Raw genomic sequence first — 13,752 nt, forward strand, 5'->3', positions numbered from 1 at the left:
AAGGAGAGTGACGGCCGCTCTCCCGGGTGAGAGGTGAAGAAATTGATTTGCAAAAAAAAAAAAAAAATCAATTTGCAATCCCCCTCATTACTATATTGTGACCTTTACCGGGACATTTCAGATGTGGTCTCTAAGGCACATGATTGGTGGGGATGGAGCGCTGCAGGTACCCCAATTATTTTCCATTTATTCTTTTTTTCTTAAAATCAATCACACATTCATTCAGGGATTCATTCAACAATAGATCAAATTAGTTAAATGCACAATTAGTGAACACTTTGTCGTATGTTTTTACACACAGAAGATTCAATTTGAAAGATCAATAAAACATTTTTTTTTTTTGCAAAAATTAAGTTAATGCATTTTGCTGCAGCCACAGCTACAGCACGGATCCTCTTATAGCAGCGCTGTGAGGAGTTCAACTTACAGCCTCTGAGTTTCAGTTGGCTTATCTGCCATCTTCTGTATTAAGTGGGTCTTCTGCTGCAATGCAGTTAAGCAGTAGTTCAAAGACTGATAGGCACTCTCAGCCCTTTTTTTTTTTTTTTACCCTTTTCAAAATTGCTGCTGCCATGCCATCTTGTTAAGTGGATGGTTAAGTACCATGGTGTTGCTGAGGCGTGTTCTGTTGGTTGATGGACCCAGGATTCTCTGAGAGATAGAGAGCCACAGACACCAGATATTACCCACAACAATTTCACCGGTTTGATCACAACTCAAACTGCCATATGAGCGCTCACCCACAGCCATTACACACACACACACACACACACAAAAAGATTCAACTCTGCTGTTGCTTTTTTGTTGTTGTGGGGAAAACATCCGGATCTTTGAGCGAGGGAGCGCAATATTTCCTGAGAGATGGAACAAGCATCCCATATTTAGCCCTTTCATCCTATTACTTAATCAGCTATTCAAATGGTTGAACTTAATCATTTAAAAGTCCACAGCCTCTGTCCTTGATGAGTTTGCGATTAATAGATAATGCTCCTTAATAGTTCTAATTAACTTGAAAACACCCTCCAGCAGAAAAAAAGGAATTGTCTTGCGGGCAGCACAGCTGATAAGGAGAAAACTGGTTCAAAAACTTTCACGTGCTTGACCTTCTCTCAAGATGACTGACGAGACGAACGCAGCAAGACTGACGTGCAGAGCGCGGTTAAGCCACAAATACAGATTGCCCTTGGACAACACGCTGCAGATATCAATGACTATTCATCTGAGTGGATTATCGTAATATCCCTGCTCCTCTGGCTAGAATCAGCCAGCTCATGTTCATGTGTACACTTGCTTGTGCCAGTGGAATCAGCTCACTTTTCAGTCAGCGCTGAAATCTGCAAACATCACGTTGTGTTCACGTGTGATCGTCCAACAGTGCTATTGCTTTTATTTGTCCTCAGAAAACACATTGACACGTTGACTGCATATTTTCTTCCCTGTACGTAAACACTTTATTGCTCTGCACAAGCAGTCAGAATGAATGAAAGACAGATGATGGTAAAAAATCTGGTTGGGTCTTTTGTTAAAACTCCCATGACGCGAGATGTGTACACAGAAAAAGGAAATAAATATCAGATTAGCTCTGCATTATGCTAATTATGTTTGCCGCTGTGGGTCAATGCTGGTGGTCATAAACGCAGTGCAGATGTTGTGTACACCACCAGTGACAGAAGGCAGATGGAGCTCTAAAGTTAACACAAGGGGCCAAGCGCCCTCTCCACGGCTGGAGGAGAGAAAGCCGATGTGATTTTGGTGCTGCGTTTTGAGCCCACTCTCGCTGGAAGACAGATATGAAAGTGACAGGGTTTTGGTCCGTTGTCTCGGAGTCTATTTATACCGTAATATGTGACATGGACACACTTTCAAAAGACAAATGCTCCCCATTGGAAAGAATGCAAGATCTTCTTAAGGGTATAAGCATGCACAGGGCCATTTTTCCCCAATTAGCCTCATGTCTAACAAACTTTTGATTCCCGGTGTCAGACAAAACTGGTATTTAACACAACCATGAGTTTAAAAAATTCATTGTTAATATTGTGTTAATAAAATATAATAGTAGTTGACCTTAATGCTGCTCGTCACAAGCCAAAAAAATGGAATAAAAAAAGGAAGAAGAAGAAGCTACAGTTACTGTTAGCTAGCCCACTAGCCACTATCACAGTGTGCTGCTACTGCTCACCGATGTATCACTGCTACGCCAAATCATGTCAGAGTCGACAGACAAGACAAATGCCCAACAGTGAGCCGGTGTCGCCAGTCTGCAGGAAATGTTGATCCACAGGTCCTGCAAAAGGGGAAAAAATCCCACCAACCTGTTCACCCACCCACCCCCAACCTTCCTGCAGATTTTTGCCACAGCAGAGAAAGTGAAATGGGAATTTCTTTTTAATCAGGTCTTAGTTGGTTGTGTTGTTAAAGCCAATCGATCATGGCGTCGGACATATTTTTTTTCCCTCCTGATAAAATGTTAGACATTCGTCAAAGAAGCTTTCAGCGAGACATGGTTAGTGCATCACACGAAATCAGTGTTACGTTTCCAGCCTTTTTTTTTTTTTTTTTTTTTTTACAGTTCATTGAGTATAATTGTTATTTTTGTACATTTTAGTGCAGTTATGGTTAAACACACACACTCTCTCCCCCGTAAATTTGTATTACAAGCGTTTAGCAAAGAAAAGCGTTTACACTTAATAAAGTTGATAAATTTGATGGGAAGTTGTGTTTTGTTTTTCAAAATGTCTATATTAATATCTATAATTTCTATAGGTATAGTGATCTTAATATCATGAATTCTTTTGGCCATGATAATCGTCCAATGACACTCTGATTTTGAGAGTCAGTAAACACAAAAATAAGGCTGTTGTGATATCAAAGTCAGCTCTAGCCAGAAGCACACAAACTGGATAATTGTGGGTTTTTTTCAAACAAACCTTCATCTATTATCTAATTACATTATGCGAGCTGGATTCTAATGAAGTTCGCGCTGATAAAAACACAGCTGATAATAATCTAGGGTGGTTAATACAGATTTGCCATGTGTGGCAATACCACACATCAGAGTTGGTTTGAAGACTTCTGCACTTGCTGGATGCAGTTGGGTCACGATCAAAGAGTGACAGTCTCGCATTTCTCCCAAGAGCCCTTTTCCATTTATCTCACTGAGATAGCCTCGCCGTAGCATCATATAGTGGCTCTCTCATATCCAGCAAAATGAGGGGAAAAAAAAGCCATTCAGCAGATGGAAAATAGCTTGAAATTCAATAAAGAAAATTACTGAATTAAATCTATATTGAATATTATGTAATTATACGTGATCTTCCATATTACAACCTAGTTTTTTTTTTCTTGCTGTGGTCTAATTGAGTTCATATTTAGTTTCTGCTGGTAAAAGTAAAATGCACTGAACCCTCTCGAGGAAGAAAATAGATTTTTTATTATTATTTTTTTTAACCACAGCACAACACCTTCTGCCACAGAAATATGGAACCGTCCTACTTTGCTTGATAACGACACAATAAAAAAAAAGAGGGTTGTATGAATGTTGCACTCTTTTACAGGTTTAAACTCTTACCATGATGGCAAATGGAGGAAATCTACTGCCATCTTGTGGGACTGAAAGCAGGAAGAAAGCCCAACCTGGTTTCTCAGTGAACAAAGGAGTCTAATCATCTACAGTATGAGTCAAATGATTAACGCTATGGGGTACAATCTATCCCAGAAACCGAAGAGAACCTGCTGATATAACTGTCTGGGTCTAATCTAATTCAGGCGTATGAGAAACAGAAAGAACTCTGCTCGGTGTGGGAACAAACCTTATTTTTAAAAACAGCCAAAACAGACACTTTTGTACTGCAGGAGCTGTTGATACTGTCTGTATTAAAGCATATTCTGTCGGAGCCATGTTATATTTACAATGCTCACGACACACATCGTGCAAAGGGAAGCAGGTGAACCAGATTTTTTTATATCAAAGTTATTTTTCACGGCGTGTTCCACTTGTAGAATGTAATTTGTGCAGCAGGCAGCTGCAAAGATTAATAAAATATTGCGACAATCCAGACAGGACCGCGCGGTGATACTACAAGCTCAATATTGTATCTGTTGTTGAAAACCGTGCCATGTTTGTGTCAATCCTCGGCTCTTTGATATCGCTGCGGTATGGTGTTGATCCCGGGCTGGATGAGATCCAAGGCCAACCCTCTTAGGCACATCCCAAAAAAAAAAAATGCTAATATGTTTGCAAAGGGAAATTGCGTTGAATGCCATTCACTCTAAGTACAATCTCTCAGGTATGTTGCAGCTTTGTTGTGATTGGTCAGCTCTTGGGGACATGATTCAAATATGGCTGTTGGGGGGGGAGGCGAGCATGCGAACAACAATCAGAGTCTGAGGCGCTCAAAGCACACAGATTATTTGTCAGTGAGGAGAATTAATCAAGCTTGGAGCCTTTGGAGCTGTGAGTAATGAGGATGGAGTTGGGCCACCAGGAAGATGTGATGAGGATTTAGAATGCACGGCAGGGAAGAGCCCTCTCTCAGAGAGACGGAGGCCTTTTTTTTTTGCCAATTGACTTTTAAGTCATATCAGTTTTCTGTCTGATTTATCTCGTACAGAACATCTCTCAAGTTAAATGAGCCAACTTGAATGTGAAGAAAACAGTACATGACAAGACTGAAATCAGGCAGAGGAAACACAATTCCATTCTGCTTTGTTAATCTATGTCCCGTGTTTATATTCAGCCATTTATCTGTGGTTGTGTAGAACATTTTGTATGTTAATGACGTGACAGTAATTAGCAGTTTATTCATAGAAGCAGTGTGACCGTTTAAAGCAGCGCTGCAGGTGGCACAGGTTGGCTGTAAAAGGTTGACTGACAAGTTGTTAACCATTTCATTCAAATGCCGTGTGTGGTCGGGAATAACAATACAGCATCTCAGATGGAGTGAGCGTGCAGCAGGTGTGTAGCAACACAAGTGTTAGCCCCGAACCGCCATGGTATGGGCATCACAGTTTGGTGCATGTGGTCACACTAAGAATACACCATGTCACACATTGGAAAGAGAATATGTCAACGGGCAAGAGTATAACTGTTCTGATCTACACTGTAATTATGTAAGTGAAACAAAAACTGAAGAAAAAGAAGATACAAGAACACAAGGTGAAGAAGACGACGCTGTAACTGACTAAACACAACGGCGAAAGTCTAAATCAGACACCAGAGCTAGAAGACATGTGAAAATTTGAGAGCGAGTGGTTGGTTGGAGGAGAACGATGTGTCAGTGTTGTTCCTGTTGTTGCTCGCGACTGGAAAACACATCGTAATGCTAACGCTTGTTCCATGGACCCAGATGTGTCACTCAACGGGGCGAGGCAACAAAAACAGAAGTTCAACAATTTATCGCCGTTATTTAGATTCGAAACAATCAGACAGAGACAGGATTGAAATAAACACTTTTTTCTACAACAGTCTGCCATACATACAGACTAGGATTACATATTTGAGCATCACGACTGATGCATTATCCCATAAATGTGAGCGCGTACCAAGCCAGACCCACATCAGTGTCCTATTTTCAACTGCATAAGCCTTTCAAACCAAAGCACCATTTGTTTGGCCCTCTCAGTCATGGACACCAGATCACCTCTGATTGTAAGCAATCTCATCAAAAATAGCTTTTCATTACCGCGCAAAGATGTCTGGGCTGCTCTGGTCCGTAGCCCAGAATTGAAGGACCCAGAATATATTGGTACGAGTTTGACCCCGTCGCCTTTCTTAGAAACCGCCCTAGAAACGGGCAATATACCATTCGTACGGCAATACCTATGTTGGGGGAGATGGCGGTACAATAAATGTGAATGTCACAATCACAGCACCTTCATCGCTTTCTGCTGCACATTCCGCCACGCGTTCACCGTGATTTATAGGCAGGAGTGGTCGATCAGCATTCCAGCGGCCATTTGAGAGGCAACTGATGTATCATAGCAATTACAGACCTTTGAGTAGAGTATGCGCCGTAGCAGTGATGTAAAGGTTGACAGTATATAGAGTATAAAGCCTAATGTAGTGTGAGGCGGCTGTGTAGAAGATCTGATTGTTGAAACAGTGGCTCGAGATACAAGCAACTATGTTCTTATCAATATAGTTATTATTAAAATCCCACTGATTCTGTTCATTATTATCCAGTTTTGAAGCCATGAGTTTTCCTAAAAATCAAAATTGAACAATGAGAAAGCAAACATCAGTGCTTCAGAGCCCTCAACTCAGTCAGACCACTAAGGGGCGAAGACATTGCAGTGAAGAATAAAAATCGTCTTAAACTACATTTTTACCAAAAGCTTTACTCATGTGGATACACTGACGTAAATGCAAATGATTTTCTGTCTTAAGTAGAGGTATCCAAGCTCCTCTCAGAAGTATCAGCTATTTGAGAAGGCCTTAACTCTTAAAGAGCTTCGTAATGCTCTACCTATTATGAAAATGAGAACATCCTCTGTCTGGCTGGTTTGGTTTGGTTTGCAAAAATCTATTAAGAAAGCCTTATTTTCACCCAATTCCAAAAAAGTGATTAAAAATAGCCTGTCAGATATTTCAGCTAGGAGGCATGTAAGCCTATTGAATATTAGCATAAAGGTAATGGCCGAGGTTCTGGCTGCTTGCCTGGATCTTTTTATATTGCTCCTTATCCATAAAGTCCAAACTGCCTTTGTTAAATCCATGCACACTACAGATGATATGAGAAATGTCCTCCACATTTGTTGCGCCCTTTATTAATGTTCATCCGCAATTCAAAGTTTAAATGTCTCTCAATAGCAAGAAGAGGAACTTGTAAAGGTTGTGTAAAGGTCTTTCTCCTTTATTTTTTCCATTCCATATGTCCATGGATGCTGACATCTTACTATGGCCATAACCTCGTTTCCAAACAAGTCGAGATGCTGCGCACAACGTCAATAAAAACCAAATGCAATCGTTTGCAGATAAAATGTGTTACCGACAAACTGTTCCCCAGCCGAGGTAGTAATTTCCTTTATACAATCTTGTTTCATAAAGTGGTGGACTTGCCCATCCTTTGCTTGGAATGCCTGAGCCTTTGGAGGATGCCACTTTAGTGTCCAATCATGATACTGTCACCTGTTATGACTTTTTTATTGGTAACAGGTCCAAACAGATGTGTGTTGATGGTATCAAAATCAGAATAACTATTTATTTATTAAAATTGATGAGGTAAAACATGAAAAATATATATATTTTTCTAACTTTCAGTTGAGTTTATGACAAGAATGATAAGTTAGTTGTCAAATTCTGTTTTATTCACCTTGTACACAGCGCCCCAAGGTTTGTTCAAGTTCAATCAAGAAGTTCTTTTTTTTGTTAAACTTATTTTTTTCTTCTTGGCAAGCCCAAAAATATCTGAAGTCTGAGCACTGAATTGTGGAACAACAAGAACTTATATAATGGAACAGGTACTTCAGATTTCGCTTATGGCACATTTGCAAGAAATGTTTGATTTCACTGTGCGCATGGAAATGTGTTTTAAACCTTCAGTGTGTAATTTGTGGTGCTGGGGGTCTCTCAGTCAAAACAGCAAAAGCAGAAGACACAGTTTAAAGATGTGGTGAAGTATCACTGGGAGTTGTTTTTTCATTGTAAAACAACCATCACTGTCAGGAAAATCTATCCAACATGGCTAAAATATTTACAGGCAGCTGTTAAAGTTTGATTCATGTTACATTTAGTCACATTTGCTGACTTCCTTCCTCACTTTCTGACAGAATCTGAGGTTTTCCTGGCAGTTATAGCGACAGGCGACAATATGAAACGTTACTCTGAGTAAAACTGCAGATTTCTCTGTGTTTTAACATCCTTGGAAGTATTTGGGATGATGTAAACACACCACTCGGCAACATAAATAAATAAATAAAAAAAGGTCTGGTTGTTTTAAGACATTTTAATGTGGAACTGTTCCATATTCCATCTTTGATTTCCTTTTTTTTTTTTTTAACTCTACTGACTTTCAACATATTGACAAGATTACATCATGGTTATGGATTGTTGTTCTGTTCTTATACAGTGGAAATTCAAACATCAGACCCAGTCGTCAAAAAAGCTTGTCGGATACGTTATTTCTGATCATTTAAAAGCCAGGATTTACTGTGAGTGCACCGTTTGAAGCCCAATTAAGAATGTCTTCACTCCTTGTTGTAGAATGAGTGACAAGGCCTCAGCTGATGTGCTGTTGAGGTTTCCCTTTAGAAGAGCAAGCCATGCCACAGAAAGGCAGGCCGGCTGTCTAGTTAGCACCTTGGCGGCGGTTCTCTGTGGTTCCCCATGACTGGAATGAAAGCTATGCGGCATGACATTTCATCAATATAAGGAGGGTAGGCTGAGGGGGTTTAATTCCTAATCCTGGTGGTTTATGTGGGCTCAGGCCTACTCAAGAGCCTATTGAGATGCATTAGAGGTACGGCACGTGGAAGGACAGGCATAACAGGACACTGGCACCATTTGGACCTTGGGGCGAGAGATTCTATGAATGTCCTGTCGAGACAGACACGATCAGAAGCCTGCATTTCCATTTATTATACAATCTGTAACTTTCCGTGGTGCGCCATTTCAGGGAAGCAGATTGGATTGAAGTGTCACGTGTGTTTTGTCGTCGAAAAAACACTGTATGCACTTTTGAAACAGCAAGTTTAAAAGTTGGTGTGATACTCAACTGGGGGATCAGAAGTCTAAAGCGATTTTGGCACCAGGAAACTAAATAGTTGGACGAAAGCCAGATGATATGAGAGATCAGAATTAAAAGGGTTTCTCCTCTGTACAATAGCCATTTTAGGAGATCTCAGACTCCACTTGTCGGGCTCTTCATTAGTCAGCTGTTAGGCTTGGCTGTGCTTTTGAGCAGACTGCTTGTACTGGCATGCTAACGTGGTTATGCTAGGTGTCATGTTAGCGATGGTGACATGCTTTCTCAGGACCACAGACACGTTTATCACACTTAACGGCAATCCAATCAGTAGTTGTTCCTTTGAACCAAAGTGTTGGACCAGCAGAACAAACGGCATTGCCTTTTTTTAGAGCCACGCTGCTAATGTGGCAAAAAAACAAACAGGTTTCCATGGAGAGAACATAACAGGAATTAAATATAGTCACCTCCCATATGGAAATTGGAGCAGCAACTGCAAAAACAAAAGTGTGTTAATGTCAGCTGTAGATGTTTATCACCTTCTATAGTGACATCTGTTTAATGTCACTATTGTATTGTCCATTATAAGTGGTGCATATTTTAATATTTTAATGGAATAACTCACATACAGCTTGAACTGCTATGTGATGACTAATGAACATTCTGATACTTGACCTTGACACCACTCAAGCCTTGTTCCTCATTTGATCTTCTCTTTCCAAAGTCACGACTGCCTCGAAGCAGAAGAGATTACACCACATGAATGCCACAACCTTGATTATGCAACATATTGTAATATAAGAAGAACGCGGCAGACGAAGGGGGTTTAGTGTCTTGTTTACAGCTTATGATCTTCAATAGCGATGGTGGCGTTCAATTGACAACCAAACTGTGAGTTTGTTTCAGCGTCGTGCCTCGTTATGGGTCAACAGAGTGCAACTTCCAGGTTTGTTGGACAATTTAATAGCAGTCCCTTCTTTGTGCCAAGTTATCTGCTAACCACCATCTAAAGTCACAATTCAATCACTATAATTCAGTCTCGGGTTACAACTCAAACTCTAGTCTGTATTTTTATTGATTTATTTTGTTATACGTAGACATTTGCATGTATTTTCAGCAATCACGAATCCACTTAACGGGAACTGAAAGCGCCACTTTGCAAACTGCACTCTCATCCTTTCCCCTCTGACAGTTCAGCGTGTACCTTATCTGTAATGTGGCATCTGTAAGAATCAGATACCACACAAACAAAATTAACTCACCAATCATTTTCTTGTCAGCAGCTGCTCTGTGAAAGATGAGCACGCTGTCATCGGTAATTACTGCGGCGTGAGACAAACTTCGCCACTAACTTGTCATTGGTAGCCCTTCCCTCTCCCTCAGGCTATTCATCCCTCTTTACCTCATCCTGTGCTCCCCCCACCACCACCACCACCACCACCCACACTGCTCCCCCTTAATAATAACCCACCCGCTTTGAGCATCCATCTGCCTAAATAGAAGAAGAAGAAGACTCTCCTTGACAGCCACTGTCAAGGCACAAGCTTGCCAGGCAGCAGAATCAAGCGTGTTTTCCCCAGAGGATTTAATATCCAGTGAAACCCAGCAGGCAGCGCGGTTTATACAACATCTATAAACCAGTCTCAGAGACTCAGTGGGAGTCAGGGCAGAGCGGTAGACAGGTAAACCACTCTTCCTCTCTGTTTGTTTTTGTAGTGTATGACCAAGGGTGCATTTTGACCACAGATCAGCACCAAGTTTTTTATTTTTTTTTATTTTTATGATATCCAGGTGGATTACAGTTTATGAAATGATAAGAGGTAGAACAGCATCAAGAGTTTCACAGGATGCTCTTGAGAGGAATCCAAGGTCTCCACATGAAGGGAGACCGGATCAAAGAGTTGTTTTCACTCGTTGTTTGGTTCTGTACTGTAGGCATGGTGATGCATGAAAGATCTTTTTCTGTCCTCACATCCTTTTATTGCCTTTTATTTTCAATCCACGATAACACAAACGCCAGTTTGGCATCCAACGCAGTTTTCCTTGTCACTTTGAATATGCACAGATTCATTGTGGTGTCTTAACGCTCCCACAGCCTTTCTCCGTTTGTTGGGCTGTTCATTGTATTTATCGTTGTGGACTTTAAAGAGAGTGCCCTGATTTATTGAAAGCATCAGATTTTGAGCATTTATTGCTTCTGAGAATGGAGATCTGAGAGCGGTCGGGCTTTGTGTAACCATCTGAAGTTAATACAGGGTCACAGCTAACTATAGCTTTGGAGTCGAGCATCATCAGTGTAAGTTCTGCACTCAGTATGACTTGGCCTCTCAGTGACCACGGTCTTAATGTTTGTAAGCCCTCAGATCTAATAGTATGAATAAACTCTCTGTCAGGGAAAAACTTCACTGATATTTTTTTTGTGTTACACAACAATCAACTGCTAAATTCATAAAAAAGGCATCCAGTATTAACTTCAGAGAACATATGAACATATTTCGACAAAGCTTTTTTTCCACTGAAGCTTGTGAACTGCGGGAACTGGTTTAATCCACACTTCTCACGTACAGGAAATGGGTTACCCACTGTGCATCAGGCAAACAGGATTTAAGAAGCATCAAGCCACAATCAACGCAATAGGCTGACCTTCTGACCTCGTTCCACATATTAGCCTCAAAAGGATCGTGAGATTGAAATTATTAGATACAGTGAATCTAATTTATGTTTCATGATTAATACGACCTTTTGACAAGCACATAATAGGTCTCAGTGTACTGTAAGTACATTATTTGAATACTAAGTAATGGGTTGTTTAGAAGGTATGTGTAATAGCCATACATAAAAACTGAAGGTAACACACAAAGCTCACTATAAAGTAGTTTTACATCATTCTACAACCCCGGTGTTGAAAAAACACTATTTAATTAACCTTTGAGACGGTGACACAGCTACTTAGCATAAGATTAATTCTATTCTCGTGTAAGTACCTGTAGAATTAGGACAGGACTTTGCTGGTGCAGTAGTTGTTAACATACAGTATTTATGTTCAGCAGCCTGGAGGTGCTGTGGAAAATATCTTAGCAAGTGGCCCCTCTGAAAGAAGCTCTGCAGTCCTCCTTAGAAGGAAATAAAGTACAGCTCTATTGAAATAAGCATTTTATGATGTATTACTGTATAGACCATAACATTGTCACTGGTATCAATGGTATTTTCCTATATCATGATAGTATCAAAATACAAAATCTGTTAAAAATTTATCTAGAATCAGATTTTTAAGCCAGTGTGGCAAAGATGTTACCATTATGTGTTGGTATGTGTTCAGTGACCTTTTTCAGTGCTGTGTGCAGGTTGTAATTACAAACATTTAAAAAAAAAATACCCTGTTTTGTGTGCATATGACTTTTGCATATGACTGAAGAAAGAAAGACATCAGGTATAGTATGTGCAAGATACAAGTATCGTGACAACCCTAATGGGGTACTATCATACTGTTGTGTTATACTCGGCTATTCTTTATGATCTGGAAAATATGAGCAACGTTCTTTTTGAAAAAATACTGTCCAGCAAGACGAATGTAAATGGAAAGGAACACTGATGTCCTGTCTGACAGTATCACTGGTACTAATGGTTATGTTCCTATTTTATTTGCAGGTCACCTCTTTCACGGTAAACACACCAAAATGTGGAAAAGAGCAAAGACCGAGGGCTCCGCTCCCAGCAGACGAAGTACAGTACTGCAATCCTTCCCTTCTCTTTAAATTTCTTATTTTCCGCTGCTTATTCCTGTTTCATTGCACTGATTAAAATAATAATTAAGGGGTACTAAAGTGGTAAACAGCAGATTGAGGCAAGCTGTCAGTGGAAGTTTTTGCAATGACCAATTAAATTTTTACAGAGATTAACATTAGACTGTGTGTCATGGAGTGTGCTGTATAATTAATTTGTGTTACATTTCTTCATTAGACTGTGGGAGGAAAGCAGGATTTCCTCTTTTTATACTCTTTTTTTAACATTTCTGTATTTTCCTACAAGCTCGGGTACAAATTTGAGGAAAGTATGATACAAACTGTAACAGCTTGAAGCCAAAAATTCAAACTTATATACACCTACAGTGTAATCAAAAGAACACTATAATGTATTACTGCTATATTATTTTGCAAAAGAAAAAAACTGCTGAAATAACTACATGCATGAAAATTCTTTTCACATGTAAAAATGTGGACAAGAAAAACAAAGAGAACATTGACAACACCATTTTATAAACACTACTCTGCCGTGCTAATGTGTAATGAAAAGTCTGTGTTAGTCTTCGACATCAGCAAACTAGTTTCATTACTGTTTCATATACAGAAAAACTGTGTGCGAGTTCATCCATCATCAAAAGTGGTGGAAAATGAGCTCCCACTAATCCTGCCAAAACATAACATATTGCAGGAGTCGACAAACTATTTAGAGAGTTAAAAAAAAAAAAAGAAGAAGAAAAAAAAAAAGCACTCTGTGTTGTATGCGCTGACAGATTGTACATCCAGACAGCCGCTCTAAAACACTTTGAAACATGAAGTGTTCTGGTATATCCGCAGAGTGAGTGATGATCAGGCTTCAACGATACTTCACAGAGAAACTGGAGCAATATTACTTTCTTTTAAATGGAAAAATGAAAAGTCTAGTGCTTTAACATGTATCGTTAACATGCGATTCATTCCTGGCTATTTAGTTTCTTGTAAAATGTTCTTTGTTTTTTTGTGAAAAAGTGCTCCAACAAAACACAATTTTAATGACTGTTGTTATCTAAAGACTGACATAAAATGAAAATCTGTTAGTCATTTACTTAAAACATTGGTTATTGTATCTTATCTAATAATAGTATGATATTTTTAGGCTATACACATAATACTGTTGGGTTGAATGTTGGTACTTTTGACACATTCTAGATAAATAACCATCAAGAATGTGTGTACAATGACTAAATGGGTAAAGGCAAATACTGGTAAGGTAAGTTTAGTCAATCACTTGATTGTAATGGAGCCTTTAAAACCTGAAAAGACGACACTTAACCTTCCTGTTGTCTTTGGGT

The 13,752-nt window shown here is 39.6% G+C and overlaps 1 long non-coding RNA gene across 2 annotated transcripts; it reads left to right on the plus strand.

Moving 5' to 3' along the window:
• The first annotated feature begins 10,574 nt into the window (after positions 1–10,574).
• LOC119023375 lies at positions 10,575–12,585 on the plus strand. Of its 2 annotated transcripts, none has more exons than XR_005076246.1 (2): positions 10,575–11,454; positions 11,729–12,585. It is a non-coding gene; the product is annotated as an uncharacterized LOC119023375 (long non-coding RNA). The 2 variants fall into 2 exon arrangements; XR_005076247.1 differs by having other exon boundaries at positions 12,330–12,585.
• Positions 12,586–13,752: the final 1,167 nt, after the last annotated feature.

This window comes from Acanthopagrus latus, chromosome 7, assembly GCF_904848185.1.
Source record: "Acanthopagrus latus isolate v.2019 chromosome 7, fAcaLat1.1, whole genome shotgun sequence".
Taxonomy (NCBI): Eukaryota; Metazoa; Chordata; class Actinopteri; order Spariformes; family Sparidae; genus Acanthopagrus; species Acanthopagrus latus.